The sequence below is a fragment of the Clarias gariepinus genome, chromosome 2 (genome assembly GCF_024256425.1).
Source record: "Clarias gariepinus isolate MV-2021 ecotype Netherlands chromosome 2, CGAR_prim_01v2, whole genome shotgun sequence".
Taxonomy (NCBI): Eukaryota; Metazoa; Chordata; class Actinopteri; order Siluriformes; family Clariidae; genus Clarias; species Clarias gariepinus.
In genome coordinates, this window is record NC_071101.1 from 43,864,218 (window position 1) to 43,885,192 (window position 20,975).

A 20,975-nucleotide genomic window follows, 5' to 3' on the forward strand; every position below is an offset into this window, starting at 1 on the left:
AAGTATTTAAAGGCTTGTGACACAGACGTTAACAACAAACAAATCTAATATTTTATTTAATATACATGAGTGAAAGAGATTATTGAGTGTCGTTTCGAATGTAAATGTCTCTCATCATTTGTCACTCTCATGGTCAAGTGTTAATCCACAGAACACAAACTACACAATGCTCACATGTTCTTTTAACTGTTTTTGATTCAACATACAAAATCTCACTTTAGCAGCATCAGCTCCAAGTGATTTAACTCATGACATGAAGCAGTATGAGGGGGAGAAGAAACACACCTGCATTCTTACTGAATAACTGCTGCATTGTGTCTGATCATAATGAACACACTCTATAGATCACACCCTGCAAATTTAGCAATTTCAAACAATTATGCTTTATACAGGAAGTGCTCTCACAGGAAGTGAAAAAATTTGCAGAACATCACCAACAGGGCAGAAGTGTGAAATACAAAGAAGACCACCGCTGCAGAGAAACACACAAATCCCAAACACTGTACATTTAATAAACAACAAAAAGAGAGAGAAAATAAATCTGACTAGACATTTAATATAAAATCAGGTAATAAAAAACAAGAGATTGATATCTCTCTATGCATTATCTGTGGATTTTTTATGCTGGAGCTGTTTCATGTATTATTGTAGGTTTATTTTTCTCGGCTGCATGTGGGTATTAAAGGGGTTCTATTATGCCATTTTAAAGGTTGCTAATATTGCTTAATGGGTCTCTAAAAACAGGTTTACATGTATGCAAGGTCAAAAAACACTTTAGTTTTCTCCAAAAATAGATTTCAATTTACCCCATTTCTAAATGATTCGGAAACTACTCGTGTGAAGCAGTTCGAAGATTCAGTCTATCTAAACCCCTCCTTTCCCGTAAGCCCTCACTGCTGTGATTGGTCACATGGCGCGTTGATTTATAATTGGTTAACTGCTACAGCGTGTTTCGAAAAACGAAACGCCCATTACCATAACTGAATGACGGCTCTGGAGACCACTGGAGATCGTATTTAAGCAATGTAAACGTTAACACACTGAGCCTTTAGATATTATTATGTGTAATTAGAAAAGCTACACGTGTAGGGTCCTGTGTCATCTTATTTTTTTTGTTCTTTAAATTAGATTTATTAGCTTAAATAAATTAAACTAAATGACCATAAAATTCAAACGTTGTCAGATTAACATGCAAAAAAATATATAATAAACCTATATAAGCTACATAGCCTTTATTAGACTCTATTTTATTTAGGTGCGCTCACAATGATGAAAAAACGTTTATAAATAAAGAAAGTAACCAGGGTTCTGTATTGTTTTCGGTGAACTTGAGCGCGTCAGAAAATTAACTAAAATTCTGTGTATACTCGCCTCAGAGATATAAAAAATATATACTTATAGAAACAAAATATCTGCTCTTATATAAACTAATAAAAAACAAATTTTAGATTATGTAATTCGTATGAAAAGTGAATTATAGGCGCGTTTACTGGTGCGGAGATGAAGAGATGACATGATCACCATCAGCACAGCCGAAACCAAAGACATCACTAATTAATCAATAAATTATTAAAATGGTCAAAGTAAGTTTCCTTGCTGTTTTTTCCGAAGCATTCATAATCATTACTCTACTTCTGCCTGGGCGCTCTGGAAAACTTCATGCGTGCGGTTGAGCGCTGATGAGACCACGGAGAAAATTAAAGGAGGATCACGACGCTGAACGCCCCGAGCCCAAACCTCGTTTATACTAAATTCGGTGTCACCCTTGGCTTGCTTATCAGAGACATTTTAGTCATTAATCTCATTATTATCTAGACACATTTTTCTTACACGTACACAATTTATTATTATTATATATATATTTTTTATTATTTTTTAATTATTTTAATTATTTAAATTTTTTTGTTATTATTTTTGAATGAGTTTCTTACATTTTTGTGAAGCTGCTTTGAGACAATGACCATTGTTAAAAGCGCTATATAAATAAAATTTAATTGAATTGAATTGAATTAACAAATATTTGAAGAAGATAACAATAGGCTACATTTAAAGAAGCATTTTTTATTTTTTTTGGACTATAAAAAATAATCCTGCATTTATGTTTAGGTGTGCCCGCTGCCACTGTTCTTATACGGCTCTTTATCGGAGTAAATCATCCAGTAACAAACCTGTAACTTTCCATGTAATACAGGTACATCTGTATAAATAAATTGTTTAAATGTATGTATCATGAGCTATTCAGTTCAGATGTTAGTACTGTAAATGCTCATTGCTGCGCTGTTTGGGGAAGGGACATGCTCATGACGTTTGATCTGCTTTCTTTGTGTTTTGGTGTGTTTGTGTGTGTGTGTGTGTGTTGAGAGGTGTTAATAAAGACATGGCAAATTCAAAGTGCAACAAATGAAGACATTAGATATTTACGGTGGCCCAGAAGGGCAAATCATCTTTCCCGTATATGTGTGTGTTTTTTCCCTTGTAAGTGTGTTTTTTTTTTCCTTGAAAATGTCCGCTTTTTCCCTTATAAATGTCGTTTTTTTCCCTTGAAAATGTCCGCTTTTTCCCTTATAAATGTCGTTTTTTCCCTTATAAATGTGTTTTTTTTTTCCATTGAAAATGTCCGTTTTTTCCCTTATAAATGTGTTTTTTTTCCATTGAAAATGTGCGCTTTTTACCGTGTAACTGTGCGCTTTTTCCCGTGTAAATGTCTGCTCTTTTCCGTTTGTGCGTGTAACCCCAGTTAGTTTTGCATGACTCAGTAATGCACTACAACATTGTTATTGTCAAATTGTGATTCACAATTAGCCTGTTCATCACTAAATGGAGCTAAAGTAAATTCAAAATAAAAGATGAATGATATAAATATAAGAATAAAACCCCGAGAAGTAAATGTAAGACTCCTACTGGTTAAGAGGGAGCAAGCCCCGCCCTCACCTGCTCTGTAGCGTCGCATGTGCTTACACACACACACACACAGAGACGGATGTGCGTGAGACCACTGTTGATTTAAACTGTGAGTTATTGCTGGAAAAAAAAACAACTATAAACGTGATAAATTGAGCAAATATCCATACCGGAAATCTGCAAGGATTTCGGAGGGACGAACTTGGGTGAACTTTTTGAACTTCGGAATCAACGCGGTGAGTCGGAAGCTGTTAAGCTACACTTGAAGCTAAAAAGCTAGCAAGAAGTTAACGGGAAACATAATGGCCAATTTCAATGTTGTAGATCTGCACGGGTGTGGATGAAGCGGACAGGATCTTCTCTAAGAGTGAACATTTGAAGCGCGCTGGTGAGTTAGATTGGGACTGGGCGAATCAGGCTAATGGAAAAGCTAACTAGCCTAATGCTCCTAGTTGTAGCTGGAGCCGACCATGTTTTCACTGTGGGAGAACACACAGTTTCTTTATGAAGTTTAACTACTTTGAGCACTTATCTAGTGTGCTAATGATAGTTCAATATTACTTGTTGAATATTAAACGCACTAAAATAAGATGATGGGGAAGAAGTTAATTTTGATATTAAGGGTTATGAAGCTATTTTATTTTCTTGTTACAATGATGCTTGAGCAGCCCTGTATTGATGTTTCTGCATATTTTTTATGATGCTGCTGCCTTAACAAACTGTAAAACTACAGTCTGTGGACCTTTGTATATTTTTGGTAAATTTATTTTGTACATTAAGTGTAATCAACATATTGCTTCATTACTATGCAATGTAAAGCAATGCTCCTGGTCGTTCAGTTAAAGGAGCGGTACTGTACAGATAACCTACCATAGTGTATGGTTTATTAATGATTTCTGATAGAAATGTGCACTATGATGATAAAATAAGATGATTGTGATTTAAAGATTGCATTCATGATTAACATGCACTGTCTAGATTAGTTAGAAATTAAAATGAATGTTTTGTGCTTGTTTAGTTAAAGCACTTGCATTATTTACACATATGGCCATATACATCACTATAGAGTGTGTGAATCGAATTGTAATAGCCCTGTTGTTTACAGGCTAGGTTTTTGTGGGACCGTGAGATCTGGATTTCTTCCTGACGAGGAAGATGGCGAGCCTTTCTTTTTGAATCGAACCGGAGCCATTCCGAGTTGGCCCAGAAGGGCAGGTTGCTCTTCTTTCATGAACAATCACAACAGTGCGGTAGGACGAAATCGCACCAATCACAGACTTTTGACTTTTTGGATTTTACTTGACTGAACACTGACTATTACGCTGGCAAGACTGACATATCTGAGCTCAGATAGGATTGGGAAATTACTATTGCTGTTGTTTTTATTTTATATTTCCATTCCTGTTAGAAAGAGTTGTTTACTCATTGTTATACATATCAATACAATTCAAGACAATTTTATCTGTGACTCCAGTCATTCTTCTCCATGCAACTCACTTTATCCCTCCTGCGAATCTAGCTATTGGCCCATTTTCTCCATTTTACCATAACCTACCCTACCCTATCCTGTAGCGGGCTACATGCGCAACTACTTCTTTCCCGTGTGAGAACTCTTTCTCCAGTATTTTGCAAGCTAAAAGCTAAAGCTAATGCGCAAAGGACTATGGGAGTGGGGTCAAAACGCAACTGAACACGGAACCTTTCCGGATATCAGCTCCAGGACTCAACATCATGGAGTATACAGTGAATTATAGCGTGATAAAGTTATAATTTTCACTAAATTTTCAACTGCACACACTTACCAGGTAATGTTTAATATATAAAATTAATCAGATTTTACTGTTTTAGGCACTAATGATAACTTTGTAGCAGTGTTAATACTATTGGAGTGTTTGGGGGAAATACCGAGCCGAGTGTAAATGGCAGTGATTAAAAGGAATATTATCTCATTTAGACCATTAAACACTGATGTAAACCATCAGCTCCATGGCATCTCTGTAGTATACATCCACATATGGATTTATAAGCAAGCTAATATCACTATGCTAACCGCTAGCGCTTAGCATGGGGAAACTAGCTTGTTTATTAATATATATTAGGTTAATAGTGTATTTGGACACCTATATGTGATGTAAACAGTTAGCTCTATTGTTTTTGTAAAATGCCTGTCCAAATATGGATCTATAAGCAAGCTAATATCACTATGCTAACCGCTAACGCTTAGCATGGGGAAACTAGATTGTTTATTGATATATATTAGTTTAATAGTGTATTTGGACACACATACGTGATGTAAACAGTTAGCTCTATTGTTTTTGTAAAATGCCTGTCCAAATATGAATCTATAAGCAAGCCAATATAATTATGCTAAGCGCTAGCTTACTAAAAGAGCTAAGATAGCAGCAACTATTGCTAATTATCCCTGAGCTGCTCCTGTTATGTGCTAAATGTTACAGATGGTTAACGAATTGTTGTATGTAGTTTATTGGAGCTCCTGAGTGCCATATAATGTATACTGCTGTATAATGTAGTGGTTTTATCATAGCTAGAGATCTTCTGAATAGTTAGTTTTGTGCTTACACAATGTATGTAACAGTCAAGAAAAGGGGCTTTTGTTCAGGTTCTATCTATTCTAGTCATTAAAGTCATTAAATATATGTTTATACTCCTTATAATATATGTATGATTGTGTGTTTTTCTTCTCACAGTGAACTGTGTGTAAATCATCAACTGCCTGTGTATCAGCTGATTTTTACACCAGCTTTACATCCTGAGCAGAAGGTGAGTGCTCTGAAGTATGTACCTCTCTTTTCAAGAACACCACTGAGCACATCTTAATCAGGGGACAGGGACACATTTCTCTTCATGAACATGTGTGTGTTAATGAATGGTGGAGATGGGGCCAAATTTTGCAGCAATCCTTAATAGCAAAACCAAATAATTGGTTTTAATACACAGCATTACTAAAAGCTTGCATTCTATAAAATTTTGTGTGCGTGCCTGCCTGCGTGTGTCAAACTGATGTCATATGATGTCAAACATCATGAAGTGATATTAACTTGCTTATAAACCCATATGTGGATGTATATTACAGAGATGCCATGGAGCTGCATAGTAACACCATGAAGTCTTTTTACTAGACACTTATAATAACATGTCTTTATTTCTCCCCTGTTGTAGATTGTCGTGGAGAGGACGGACCCTTGATGCTCTGCCTTTTTGCACCAACAATACATACATGTATTTTATTAGTTAGCATAGTGATATTAGCTTGCTTATAAATCCATATGTGGATGTATACTACAGAGATGCCATGGAGCTGATGGTTTACATCAGTGTTTAATGGTCTAAATGAGATAATATTCCTTTTAATCACTGCCATTTACACTCGGCTCGGCATTTCTCCCAAACACTCCAATAGTATTAACACTGCTACAAATGTAATCATTAGTGCCTAAAACAGTAAAATCTGATTAATTTTATATATTAAACATTACCTGGTAAGTGTGTGCAGTTGAAAATTTAGTGAAAATTATAACTTTATCACGCTATAATTCACTGTATACTCCATGATGTTGAGTCCTGGAGCTGATATCCGGAAAGGTTCGGTGTTCAGTTGCGTTTTGACCCCACTCCCATAGTCCTTTGCGCATTAGCTTCAGTTTTTAGCTTGCAAAATACTGGAGAAAGAGTTCTCACACGGGAAAGAAGTAGTTGCGCACAAACGGAAAAGAGCAGACATTTACACGGTAAAAAGCGCACAGTTACACGGTAAAAAGCGCACATTTTCAATGAAAAAAAAAACACATTTATAAGGGAAAAAACGACATTTATAAGGGAAAAAGCGGACATTTTCAATGGAAAAAAAAACACATTTATAAGGGAAAAAACGACATTTATAAGGGAAAAAGCGGACATTTTCAATGGAAAAAAAAACACATTTATAAGGGAAAAAACGACATTTATAAGGGAAAAAGCGCACATTTTCAATGAAAAAAAAACACATTTATAAGGGAAAAAACGACATTTATAAGGGAAAAAAACGACATTTATAAGGGAAAAAGCGGACATTTTCAAGGAAAAAAAAAAACACACTTACAAGGGAAAAAACACACACATATACGGGAAAGATGATTTGCCCTTCTGGGCCACCGTAGATATTGCTATCACATGGCATTACCTGAAGACAGTGTGAATCGATTACAGAATAGGAGGAGGATTTGAGAAAGCAGGGGAAAAATGCACAAGTTCACAGAAAACAACACAGAATAGCGCACCCTGTTTACTTTTATTATTTTACAAAATCATACAGTTCAGTTCAGTCATCATTGTGACGCCTAAAAATAGATGCAGGATTATTTTATATAGTTGAAATATAACTTCTTTTCTAAACTTGTGCTATCATTGTTTATCTCCTTCTCTTTAATTTCCTACATAGTCTAATCAGCGCTCAACTGCACGCATAAAGTTTTCCCAAACGCGGAGGAATTATTCCTATTCCTTATTCCTATTAAACCTGGGATGTTGTTTTTTTACTGTGTGTGCTTTACAATGGCAGGTAACATTTAAATGCAAATTAAACTGAAATGTACCTCTCCACACTTTAAGACCTGGATTTTGAAGACCTGCAGTGATTCAGGCCTTTTTTTAAATTTGTGGAAATAACTTGTAACATTATTACTGTTTTACTGGAATAGAAGAAATGAATATTTTCCTTATCATAACATAAATAGTATTGGTTATAATCACTCTATACACAATCATTTTCTTTGGTATTTTTATAAAATATTGAAAGTTAATATTTAAAAAATAAATAAATAAATAACAAAAAAAAAGGTTCCACTTGTATTTTCCTTCTCTAAAATAGCATAAAAATCACGGGTTGTGTATAGAGTAATTAAAATTAGAGTGGCGCAGTGGTAAAGTGCTCGCCCTATCATCCGGGGAGCGCTGGTTCGAACACAGCCGGAGGCACAGAGTGAGCTGATTGGCCGAGCTCTCTCAGGGGGGATGGATGAGAGGTACTCGCGCTCCCACAATAATCACGGCTCTACAGCCAATCTGGGGCGTCTGTGAGCTCGCGCACACGGAAGGAGCGGCTAGCGCTTTCCTCCGAGTGTGTTGCTCCGCCCCTAATGGTGCGTGAGCAAGCAGTTCGAAAAGATGCAGTCGGCTGACGTCACGCCGTTCGGAGGAAACACAGGATAGTCTTAGCCCTCCCAGCTGAATGGTAGTAGTAGCCTTAATGTGGGAGCCCCCTAGTGATGGGGAGAAATTGGACACGACTAAATAAGGTAGAAAATCTGGAAAAAAATACAAGGCATGTTATGATGACTTTTCTCTGAATAATTCGTGTTCACGGGGGTGGGGCTAAGAAACACGCATCTCGGTTTATTCATTTTACCCCCTTTAATTTGGGGTAAAGGGACTGATGTGCCTACCTTTTTTTCAGCAGAGCTTCTGTTTCACTGAAAAATTCACTATTAACGTATTAAATAATGTCTCTTTGGTCACTATGGTTTTCTGGCCCAGAGAACTCAGGACATTTCTCCGCTCTGCCAGCAAAGGTCACTCTCTTACATAAGCCAGAAAATAAGCATACTGTATTTAAAACAAGTATGTATAAAAGTTGATACAGAAGATATTTTATATAACATTTATGGAAGAAGTTTACAGAAAAGTCTTTGGGACAGAAGAGTTTATGAAATAATCTGCTTTTGTGTCCCTGGTTAGGGAATGACTCTTACTGGCTACAATCCACACACACCACATACAATACAACACACACAGGCCTACACACACTGAGACTGGTACAAATTAAATGTAAATTATGTTCAATCAAATGAATTTATAATCAGTGTTTAAATCATATTAAGGACTTTAACTGAGTGGAAAGATCAGAAAAAAACTATGTTTATTACACTAGAGGGCGAAATAGAGCAATAAAGTGATAATTAAATGTGTAGGTGACGATCTGGTCTGTTAATTAGGTGTAAGATGTTATCTGGTTGATTTACAACATCTGATTAATCTGTCATGAGATTATCACTGAAGTAGCATTGTGTATAAAAATGAGTCATTTACCTTTAACAGTGAGTCTGACGTATGTGTATTCACCACCTTTAACACTACACCTGTAATCTCCTCCTTCCTTTACAGTCAGGTGTGATATGAGCAGAGAGAGATTTCCTGAAGAGTGATCATTAACCAGCTGTAATCTGTCTTTGTACTGATCACTCTCAGGAGATATCTCTACATATTTATTTGTTATGTATTTCTCCCATGTGAATGTTCCAGGTGTTCTGTGGAGGTCAGTGCAGGAGCAGGGCAGCAGTACTGAGTCTCCTGTGTATGCAGTGATTTCTTTTGTCTCTCTGGATTGTTCCAGTGTGCAGCCTGTAGGAACACACACAATAACAGACATCAGCATCTGCAACATCTGTACAGAACTAAACCCAACCTGTACTGTTCAAAACTCACTAACGTTCACAAGGGGAATAGAATTAAAATATGAAAATGTGAAAAGATAACATGCTCTAAATAGATATATTGTAAATACAGTTACAAGTGCGATGTTTGTTTGTTTGTTTGTTTGTTTTCATGAACTTTGCCTTAAAGGTCCATAGATAGTTCACACACACACACATATACTGTAGATCTATCCAATTTAAATGACTGGCCAGGACATGACAGGACCCAAGCCAATGGGTGATGTGTCTCTGCCTGACCCATGTTACCTACGATGATGCAGTGAATTTAAAGTGGTTACTCAATGGGAATGGTTATCACCATCACGCTCATCGCCGTGTAAAGACGACAGCGGCCAAAATAAATCAGTTGCATTTCAACGTCATTCGTAACATGGCCGCCAGTTGGCGCAAAGTGAAATTTTCACTCGTCACAGTAAATACAATAGTGATGGTAATTTCCACATTAATACTTTACACAACAAACATGAAAAATCTGTACCAGAGCTATTGATATGTACTGTACAATAATGAGTAAAAAAAAAAAAAAAAAAAACATTGGTTAATTGGTTAGATCAGGTTCACTAGCTGACAATTTGATTTGTACAAAGTATAAACTGTTATATAGCGTATCTCCGTATCTGTTTATTGTTATTTAAGTTCTGAGTTATTTCAGGTACTTTAAACACATTGTTGGGTTGCTCATGTTGGCTTATATGACATGTAGTTTACAAATGAACACCTGGTTGGGTTATTTTGACCCAACAACTGGTTTATTCATTATTTTTTAGTTTCTCCAAATGTCAGCCTGCAGAATGTTCGAAATATTACTGTTATTGTGTCACAGGTGTAGTTTTAAGAGTGTTTAGGCAGGAATGCGTGTGTATACAGCTCAAAACCTCCATTAGTTATTAAAGATAGCATCTATTTAGAAAAAATGCCCCAGTGATTTCGGAGCTTCAGAAAAAATCTTCCGGTGCTCTGCGCATACCACCGAACCAACTCATGTGGGAAAGAATTTATAAGCGCTTTCTAAATGTGGGCTATTGTTTTTTTTACTTATAATGTTTGTTAATTTAATTTAAATGAGGTTTGGGCTCAGCACTTCGATTCGGCATCGTGATCCCCCTCTTTAATTCACTACGTAGTCTAAATCAGTGTAAGGGCCATATTTCATGCTTGTGATTTGTTATGTTTGTCTTATTTCAGTTTATTAGTTAAGCATTAAGTATCATACTTATAATTTGTATTGTGACATAATTTTATCAGTTGTTCTGTGACATCATCCCACAGTTATGTAGTTTCATGTCTATCACACACGTTAGTTGTTAGTTGTTGTTGAGACACGGAAGGATACAGAAAGGTGTGGCGCACACAAGCTTTTGACCGTGAGACAGTAAGCTAAAAGGAATACAGTTAAAAGAGTTGTTGTAACTGTAATCTATCGAAGCTACAGAACACAGCAAGCAACTTGTTGTGACTACAGTGGATTTATGCAAGAAACTGTAACAACCGTTGTACTTTGATGTTGAAAATAAACAAGAGACAAAGAAATCAATTAAATGTCTGGGGTCGTCAGTGAAACTGTGTAACAAAAGACACGCTTCAGAACTTGTGAATAACATGCATGTACATGTAAAGGCAAAAGCTTGCTCCGCTGCAAAAATGAAGATAAGTGATTTAAGAGTGTGAACGTGGAGTGAAGAGCGCGCTTGCGATTTCAAAAACGCGCATCGACTGCCAACGAGAAACCGAAAACTAAAGCGACAAGAGGACTTGCCTGCTTTAAACTTCACCATGTCACACGGTGAGGACAACGTCGCTATCGTCAAATCTGAGCGGGTGAAGGTGCTCGACGAAAACGATTCTCCAGACAAGCTTCACGAACTAAAGAACGCCAGAGAAGGCAAGTGGAGTCAGTTGACTGTATTATACAATGAACTAGAGGCGCTTATGGACAATGCTTGTAATTTGCATGACGTTAAAGCCAGGTGCCGCCAATACGAAGGGCTGCTAAATGACTTTATTGAAAGCAATGTAACAGTGCGATCATGCGCAAATCATGAAAAGCGTGAAACCGATCAGCACCACTGGTACTACCCTAGATTGACGCGCTGCTCCAAATTCATGGTAAGAGTGAAGTCGTGGATCGCGGACACTAGTAATCGCTTTAGGTTGCCCCAAACAGTTGACAATGGAGTTTCGCCAAACAACAGTGTGTCAATGCTGGAGCGCAAGATGCCCGCCCCCCAAAGGCACAGAAGCGTAACGTCAGCGGCATCCAAGAGGTCCTTAACGTCAGCAGCATCCGAAGCTAGACTAAAAAGAGCAGAAGCCAACAAAGCAGCTTTGCTGGCTAAAGCAGCAACTTTGAGAGATCGGCAGGCGCTGGAACTGGAGGAAGCACAACTAAAGGCTAAACAAGCACAATTCAAGTTCAAGTAGGCTTTATTGTCATTACAACCATATACAGTTAGTACACAGTGAAACGAAACAACGTTCCTCCAGGACCAAGGTGCTACATGCAACATAAATTACAACATAAATTAACAAAAACTAACTAGCTAAGTATAACTATTTTTACAGACAACATAAAGTGCACGTGCAAATGTGCAAACAAGAGCAACAACAAAGTGACAGTGCGCAACCACGACATAACAGAACATAAAATATGGTGTTGAGGTAGTGGGTAAACGTAAACATTCTTCAAAAGCAGCAGCAAGAATTGAGGAATTAGAGCAAAAATTAGTCCAGTAATGATCATTGTGCAAAAGATAAACAGTGAAGCATTTACAGGTTGGTGTGTACGATAATTTGGTGGTGTAGGTAAGTGTGTCTGCACTTGTGTTGATTAGTCAGTCCAGTCCCAATATTTTGAGGTAGTTGAGTTAAGCTGTGTGATAATGTTTGTGTTAGTGTGTGTGTGTGTGTGTGTGTGTGTGTGTGTTTATCAGTCCAGTCCCTTTTTGTTGAGGAGATGAATGGCTTGTGGAAAAAAGCTGTTGCACAGTCTGGATGTGTGTTTAAAGGCACAAAAGGAAAGGCTGGAAATGGAAACGGCGCTTGCAATAGCCAAAGCTGAACTAAATTCTTACCAGAACCGTAAAAAACAACATCCTGCGAGACGGAGCGTGGTGGTCGAAACGAGTGGTGCATGCCCCCCCGAACCGGAGCACAACGACCACTATGACCACAGTTCGGCAATGGAATACCTTGAACTGCCATCACGCCTCCGAGCAACCCACTTAACCATGCCCGTGAGTGCCAAACCCATAATGTCAAGCATCCTAATGGAATGGCCTACCAAGGTAACGAACACTCACTTTACAACACTGACATAGTGGAGCCTCAGGGTAGGATGCCACTTCAGGCAGATCTTACAGAAATGTTTGCGAAGAGTCAGAGGCAACTTTCCTTACCTCCGCGCGACGTTCCTTCATTCAATGGTGACCCTCTTGAGTTCACGTCCTTTGTAAGAGCCTTTAAACACTTCATCGAAACCAAAACCGATAGCAATCTGGATAGCCTGTTCTTTCTTGAGCAGTATGCTAAAGGACAGCCTAGGGACCTTGTAACAAGCTGCCAGCTCATGCCAGAACATCGCGGCTATGCAAAAGCTATGAGGCTGTTACATGACAAGTCTGGAAACAGACAAATAATCGCTACAACGCTGATGCAAAAGGCACTCAACTGGCCGGAAATAAAGTCAGAGGACGGAAAGTCGCTGACAGCCTTCTCCCTGTTTCTAGTAAAATGTTACAATACCATGTCAAGCATCGATTATATGGATAAGCTAGACAATGCCACCAACTTGAGGGGTATTGCCTCAAAACTGCCCTACAAAGTGCGTGAAAAATGGAGAAGCCACGTATAAGAGTATGAGGAGCGCAATCAGAAAAGAGCTAAGTTTGTGCAGCTGATAAAATTCGTAGAACGAGAAGCAAAGGTAATGTCCAATCCACTTTTTGGAGACCTGAACGTTTCGACTAGTGATAAAAAACACCGCAACAAATCCCCTCCAGGATTCAAGCAAAAAAGGGAAGGAAAAAGGGGTAGCAGCTTTGCAACCGGCATTAAACAGGTTGGTGAAAATCACAAAGACTTAACGGTAAAGAGTAGTAGTGCATTAGTTATCAGTGCCTTCACTAAACCTTGTGCAATCTGCGTGAAAGATCATACCCTAGATGAATGCTACCAGTTTAACGATAAGACATATAAGGACAAATTGGAATTTTTGAAAAGGAATGAATTCTGCTTTGGTTGTTTAGTAAAAGGACACCTAAGCAGAGACTGCACAAAGGAAATCACATGTCAGTTGTGCTCAAAGAAACATCCTTGCATGCTACACATTGCAGCACAAGACACAGCTCAAGCGATCGCAAAAGCCGACGAAACTGTACCACTGCCTGTTACAGTAAGTCATGAAACGAGCGTGCGTCGGGGCTGGAGATGACTGTATTCTCTCCATAGTACCTGTTAAAATAAAGTCCAAGAAAGGTAATAAGACAGTAGAAGTGTACGCCTTTATGGACCCAGGTAGTTCTGCTACTTTTTGTACAGAGTCATTATCAAGGCGATTAAACATACAAGGTAAAAAAATTGACATCATGTTAAGCACCATGAACGCGAGGAAACAAGTAGAAAGTTACGTGCTTACTGACTTAGAGGTTAGTGGTTTGGAAGAAAACACCTTTGTTGAACTCCCCAAAGTGTTCACACAAAAGAGTATCCCAGTCTCAGTGGAAAACATTCCACAACAGCACGACATTAATAAGTGGCCATACCTCAGCGAAGTAAAATTGACTCAGATTAATGCTAGAGTTGAAATTATCATAGGTAACAACGAGCATAGGCTCCTAGAACTATGGCGAGTAATCAACAGCAGGCACAATGGGCCATATGCAGTAAAGACCGCTCTCGGATGGACCATAAATGGACCTCTTCGAGAGTCGGTCGAGGAAGGCACATGTGACAATGAGCAAGTGAGCATTGCAGTCAACAGAGTTTCCATCGAAAGTGTAGAACAAATGCTAATACAACAGTACAACCACGATTTTCCTGAACGGAACTGTGATGACAAAGCTGAGTTGTCACAAGAGGACTATCAGTTTTTAGACTATGTAACTAACTCCCTGCAGTTCACTGACAATCACTTCTACATTGGCCTACCATTTAAGAAAGCAGCTATTTAAATGCCCAACAACCAAAGTGTAGCCATGCAGCGCGCACTGAACCTCAAACGGAAGTTTAAAAATAACCGCTCCTTTCATGAAGAGTATTCAAACTTCATGAACGACATGTTTGAATACTCTTCATGAAAGGAGCGGTTATTTTTAAACCTTCTCTTATTTTTTAATCAACAGCAGGCACAATGGGCCATATGCAGTAAAGACCGCTCTCGGATGGACCATAAATAGACCTCTTCGAGAGTCGGTCGAGGAAGGCACGTGTGACAATGAACAAGTGATCGTTGCAGTCAACAGAGTTTCCATCGAAAGTGTCAAACAAATGCTGATACAACAGTACAACCAAAACAGTACAACAGAACTGTGATGACAAAGCTGAGTTGTCACAAGAGGACTATCAGTTTTTAGACTATGTAACTAACTCCCTGCAGTTCACTGACAATCACTTCTACATTGGCCTACCCTTTAGGAAAGCAGCTATTCAAATGCCCAACAACCGAAGCGCAGCCATGCAGCGCGCACTGAACCTCAAACGGAAGTTTAAAAATACCAAGATGCGTAAAACCAGTTGGCTTTGGAGTTACAACTACAGCACAACTTCACCACTTCTCAGATGCAAGTGAAATGGGATATGGAGTTGTCTGGGCCAGGGGTAGCTTAGTGGTTAAGGCATTGGACTACGGTTCAGAAGATCCCAGGTTCAAACCCCACAACCACCAAAGTTGCCACTGTTGGGCCCTTGAGCGCGGCCCTTAACCCTCAACTGCTCAGATGTGTAATGAGATAAAAATGTAAGTCGCTCTGGATAAGAGCGTCTGCCAAATGTCTAAATGTAAATGTAAATGTCTTATACATTAGGTTAGTAAATGCTGATGGACTCACACACTGTGCATTCATGATGGGGAATTCTCGCGTAGCGCCCTTGAAACAAACTACTATCCCCCGAATGGAATTGACAGCGGCAGTGGTTGCTGTAAACAATGACAAAATGTTGAAAGGTCAACTGGAAATAGAACTGCTGGACTCTTTGTTTTGGACCGACAGCACAACTGTCTTGAGATACATTGTCAATAAAAAAACTTCGCTTTAAAACCTTTGTCGCTAACAGAATTTCCATCATTCGAGAGTCAACCAAGCCACAGCAGTGGAGGTATGTCAACACTTAAAAAAACCCAGCTGACGCTGCTTCCAGAGGAGTTTCCTGTGAAAAATTCATTAAAAACAACAATTGGATCCATGGTCCCCCCTTTCTTAAAAAAACAGAGAGTATATGGCCTGAGAACATTTACGATCTGTCGACGATGAACACTCAGCCTTAGTGAATCTCGTGAAGACTACAGAGAGCACAGATGCCGTGAGTAAATTGATTAACTATCACTCTGACTGGTACAAGCTGAAAAGATCCGTTGCCTGGATTCTTTGCGTTAAAGACATGCTTAAACTGAGAACAAAAAGGATTAAGGGACAGGCAAACAACTCAATACCAGAAAACCATAAATCTCTAACAATTCAGGACTTAACAATGGCAGAAAACGAAGTCATTAAGTTCGTGCAAAACCAAAAATTCAAGGACGAAATTTCCATGTTACAAAAGGGTAATGCATCCGTAAAAAGAAACAGTTGTCTCTCCAAACTAGATCCAGTACTGCAGGACGGAGTGCTAAGAGTTGGAGGACGTCTTGGTAGTTCTGCAATGCCTGAGCATGCAAAACACCCTGTCATTATACCCAAAGACTCACACATTACAACTTTAATCTTGAGAAACATTCACGAACAGGTCGGACATTGTGGAAGGAATCATATACTTTCAAAATTGCGGCAGAAATACTAAATTCTGACTGCAAATTGCCTCGTCAGAAAGTTTCTGTCCAGTTGTGTGACATGTAGAAAGATCAGAGCAAAGAATAGTGAACAAAAAATGTCAAAAACTGCCACGTGATAGAATAACACCAGATCACCCACCGCTCACTAACGTGGGGTTAGACTATTTTGGACCCTTCGAGGTCAAACGGGGTAGAAGTAATGTTAAAAGATATGGCGTTTGTCTGACAACAAGAGCCGTGCACATTGAAGTCACACAGTCATTAGATACAGACTCCTGCTTAAATGCTATTCGACGCTTCATGTGCAGAAGAGGCCAGGTGTCAGTTATGAAAAGGGATAATGGAACAAACCTCATAGGCGCTGAGACTGAATTGCGTAAAGCTATCCAACAGTGGACTCAGTCAAAAACCGAAGGCGTCCTCATGCAAAAGGGAATACAATGGATATTTAATTCTCCTGCTGGGTCTCATTTTGGTGGAATATGGAAAAGGCAGATAAGATCAGTTAAAAAGATCTTGAGGTCCGTACTAAAAGAACAAACACTAAACGATGAGAGCTTGCATACACTCCTGTGTGAGGTGGAAGCTATAATGAATGACCGTCCCCTTACCACAGCTACAGACGATCCCACAGACCTGGAGCCCCTGACACCTAACCACCTGCTGCTGATGAAAAAACAGCCAAACCTTGCCTTTTTAAAAAAGAGGACATTTACGCACGTCGCAAGTGGAAGCAAATTTAATACCTTGCCGACCTATTCTGGAAGCGATGGGTGCGTGAATACTTGCCCTTGCTTCAGGAGTGCCAAAATGGTCTCAGGTGTGAAAAAACCTCACGATCGGAGACGTAGTTCTAATAATTAATGAGTCTTCTCTAAGAAATTCATGGGTCGTCGGACGGATCACGAAAGTGTTCCCTGATCAAAAAGGACTTGTGAGACGTGTGCTGGTCAAAACTAAAACCAGTACCCTGGAAAGACCCATCGATAAGCTGTGCCTCATATGTAAAATGGAATGTTAATTGCCTTATAAAATAGTCATGTTCCATTTATTTGGTACGCAACGATATAAATACCTTGAGTTAAACCGTTAACAAATGTTTAAAGTGTTAAGGAAGTTAATTCAAATTTTAATCCAATAGTAAATGTTGTGGCCCAATTGTAAAAAAAAAAAAAAAAAATGTGTGTAATTGTCAGTCTTCCTGCCTGTCAATTAGGGGCTGGAAATGTAAGAGCCATATTTCATTCTTGTGATTTGTTGTTATGTTTATCTCATTTCAGTTTATTAGTTAAGCATTAAGCATTAGGTATCATACTTATTGTAATGTATTTGAGTGTGATGTTACTTCACGGGCGGGCCACTAGGGGGCAATACTGTGCTGTGTACTGTTTGTGTGTGTGTGTGTGTGTGTGTGTGCACAGAATGCAGTAAAAGAAGAATACCGCTGCTCCATGTGTCTTGTATTGTTTTTCTCTGTGGTTCTACAACAAACAAGTAATATAATCTATGTATATGTTAGTTGTGCATATTGATGCAAACATAACATAAATTGGCCACGAGTGAAACGTGCCCACTGTCAATAACAAGCTGCGAGTCAAGAAGTCAGGATGGCTACAATTATCGACAGATTCATACGTTCGGCGAGACGAGAGAGCAATGGACTACGTATGTAGAACGTTTTGAACACTTTGTGAAAGCAAATGACATTACCGATGAAAAAACAGTGTCAGTTTTCCTCAGTGTAATGGGAGCAACCACTTATGGACTCTTACGTAGCCTTATTGCACCAGTGAAGCCCGGGACTATGACATATAGGGGGATTGTAAACACACTACAAGCACATTTTAGCCCCAGGCCTATTGTGATTGCGGAAAGATTTAAGTTTCACAAACGGAATCAAGCTGAGGGAGAAAGTGTTGCACAGTATGTGGCCGTGTTAAAGAAATTGGTGGAGCACTGTGAGTTTGGTGACAATTTAAATGATGCATTAAGAGACAGATTTGTGTGTGGCCTGTGCAGCGAGTCAATACAGAGTAAGCTTTTGACCGAATCGGCGCTCACATACCAAAAGGTTGTGGATGTAGCAATGTCAATGGAGGCTGTATCGAGAGAATCGCAGCATTTAAGCAACTCATTAAAAGTAAACGCCATGTCTTTTGCAGCAGAATTGCTGAAGGAAAAATGTTACAGATGTGGAAAGTCTAACCATACCCAAGATGAGTGTTTTTACAAAGACCAACTGTGTCACAATTGTGGAAGGAAAGGCCACATTGTGCGGTTATGCAAAGGAATAAAGACAGAAGGGAAAATACCAAGAGTTTTCGGAAAAGGAAACTATGTAAAAAGGAAGGGGATGGTAAAGAAACAAACAACTCACAAAATGGACACTGGGATAGAAAGGCATAATGAAGAGACAAGTTCAGATATGGAGTCCGAACTGACACTACACAAAATTACAGCGACATAGCAAAACCCGGTACCAGTGAGCATCATGAAAAGGGAAAATGATGAAGGGACAGCTGTAATAAAAATACAACCAAAGATTGAGGGGTTACGGATGGAGATGGAAGTCGACACGGGAGCGGCAGTCTCTATTATCTCAGGGGAACTGTATAGAGATAAATTAAGTCACATTCGTCTGCGCCATACAAATGTTGTTCTCAAGACGTACACAGGCGAAGTAATCCGTCCGGAAGGAGTCATCAAGGTGCGCGTTAAGCTAAACAAACAACGTGCACGTTTACCACTGTATATCGTTACAGGAAACGCAATTCCGCTGTTCGGATGTGAGTGGCTTCGCCGAATTCGTCTGGACTGGCGTGAGATCAAAACAGTAAGCACAATACATCACAGTAACGATGGGACATTGGATAGCCTTCTAAAAATACATATGAAAGTGTTTAGTGAAGAGTTAGGGACATTCAATGGTTATACAGCTACCATAAATCTGAAACCAGGGACACAACCCAAGTTTTTCCAAGCACGGGTGGTACCATATGCCATTCGACCCAAGGTGGAGGAAGAAATTGACCACCTGCTCAAACAAGGAATCATTTCACCGGTACGATTCAGTGAATGGGCAACCCCCCGATTGTGCCTGTAATCAAAAAGGGAGGAAATGTTAGAATCTGTGGTGATTTCAAAGTAACGGTAAACCCAGCCTTATGTGCCGAACATTATCCATTAACTCGGATTGAAGATCTGTTTGCTTCACTAGCAGGAGGTCAAAGGTTTAGCAAATTAGACCTTTCACATGCGTACCTGTACATGAAAATTCACAGAAATACCTAACCATCACGACACACAAGGGAATGTTTGTATACAACCGATTACCTTTTGGCATCACATCAGCCCCAGCGATATTCCAACGAGCAATGGAACAAGTGTTGCAGGGGTTACCATTCGTCCACTGTTTTCTGGACGACATCCTGATCACAGGAAGAGACGATGCGCACCATTTGGCTAATCTTGAGGCTGTGTTGAATAGACTGGAGAAATGTGGACTTCACGTGAAAAGAGAGAAGTGTGAGTTTTTCAAAAGCTCGTTAGAGTATTTGGGACACATGATCGATGCATCTGGACTTCACAAGTCTGCAGATAAACTGCGTGCAGTCGCAGAAGCACTGATTTCGGTTAATGATAGCCAACTCAGATCTTTCCTGGGGCTGGTTAATTATTATGCGAGATTCGTTCCAAACCTGTCCACAGTCCTTCACCCCCTGAACGCAATGTTACACAAAGAGGTGAAATGGAACTGGTCTCCAGAGTGTGAGAGAGCATTTCAGGAAATTAAGGCACAGCTATTGAAACCGAAGGTACTTACGCACTACGATCCAAGATTAATTTTCGGAGTACAGAAGTTTCACACATACCTATATGGACGTCACTTCACATTAATGATTGACCATCGTCCACTTACCACCATACTCCACCCAAACAAAGCGACTCCCTCCATGGCTGCAGCTAGACTTCAAAGGTGGGCTCTCCTGTTGGCTGCGCATAACTACACTATTCATTATACTGTAGGAGTGCTGACAATCACGGGAACGCAGATGGTTTATCCCGTTTACCGCTGCCTATACAGCACAAAGACAGTAAAGATGCATTAGAGGGTTATCTCATAAACAAAATGGATGTACTTCCAGTCTGCAGCAGCGATATCCGAAAAGAAACCAGGACCGATCCGATTCTTTGTCGGGTAAAGGAAATGATATCCACCGGGGTATTTCCACCGATCAAAGGCTCAGAAAATGTTCTAAAACCTTATCTCAAGAGGAAGGAGGAGCTATCACTTTTGCAGGACTGTCTAATGTGGGGACAGCGAGTTATTGTTCCACCAAATTTGAGACATCAAGTCTTAGAGGATTTACACACGAGACACCCAGGTGTAGTAAAAATGAAGGCTTTAGCACGTAGTTACATCTGGTGGCCAAATATCGATGCGCAGATTGAGGAAAAATCCAAAACCTGCATGTCCTGTCAACAAAATCAGAAATTCCCAGCCCTATCGCCTTTACATCTCTGGGCATGGCCCGAAGCTCCTTGGCAGCGAATCCACATAGATTACGCTGGACCATTTGAAGTACGCATGTTCCTAG

The 20,975-nt window shown here is 39.4% G+C and overlaps 2 long non-coding RNA genes across 2 annotated transcripts; both read left to right on the forward strand.

The window, feature by feature from the left end:
• The first annotated feature begins 2,741 nt into the window (after positions 1 to 2,741).
• LOC128543601 (uncharacterized) lies at positions 2,742 to 4,476 on the forward strand. The gene is made up of 3 exons (XR_008365755.1): positions 2,742 to 3,137; positions 3,226 to 3,289; positions 4,007 to 4,476. It is a non-coding gene; the product is annotated as an uncharacterized LOC128543601 (long non-coding RNA).
• Positions 4,477 to 4,494: 18 nt separating this feature from the next.
• LOC128543590 (uncharacterized) lies at positions 4,495 to 6,130 on the forward strand. The gene is made up of 3 exons (XR_008365754.1): positions 4,495 to 4,706; positions 5,610 to 5,682; positions 6,082 to 6,130. It is a non-coding gene; the product is annotated as an uncharacterized LOC128543590 (long non-coding RNA).
• The last annotated feature ends 14,845 nt before the right edge of the window (positions 6,131 to 20,975 follow it).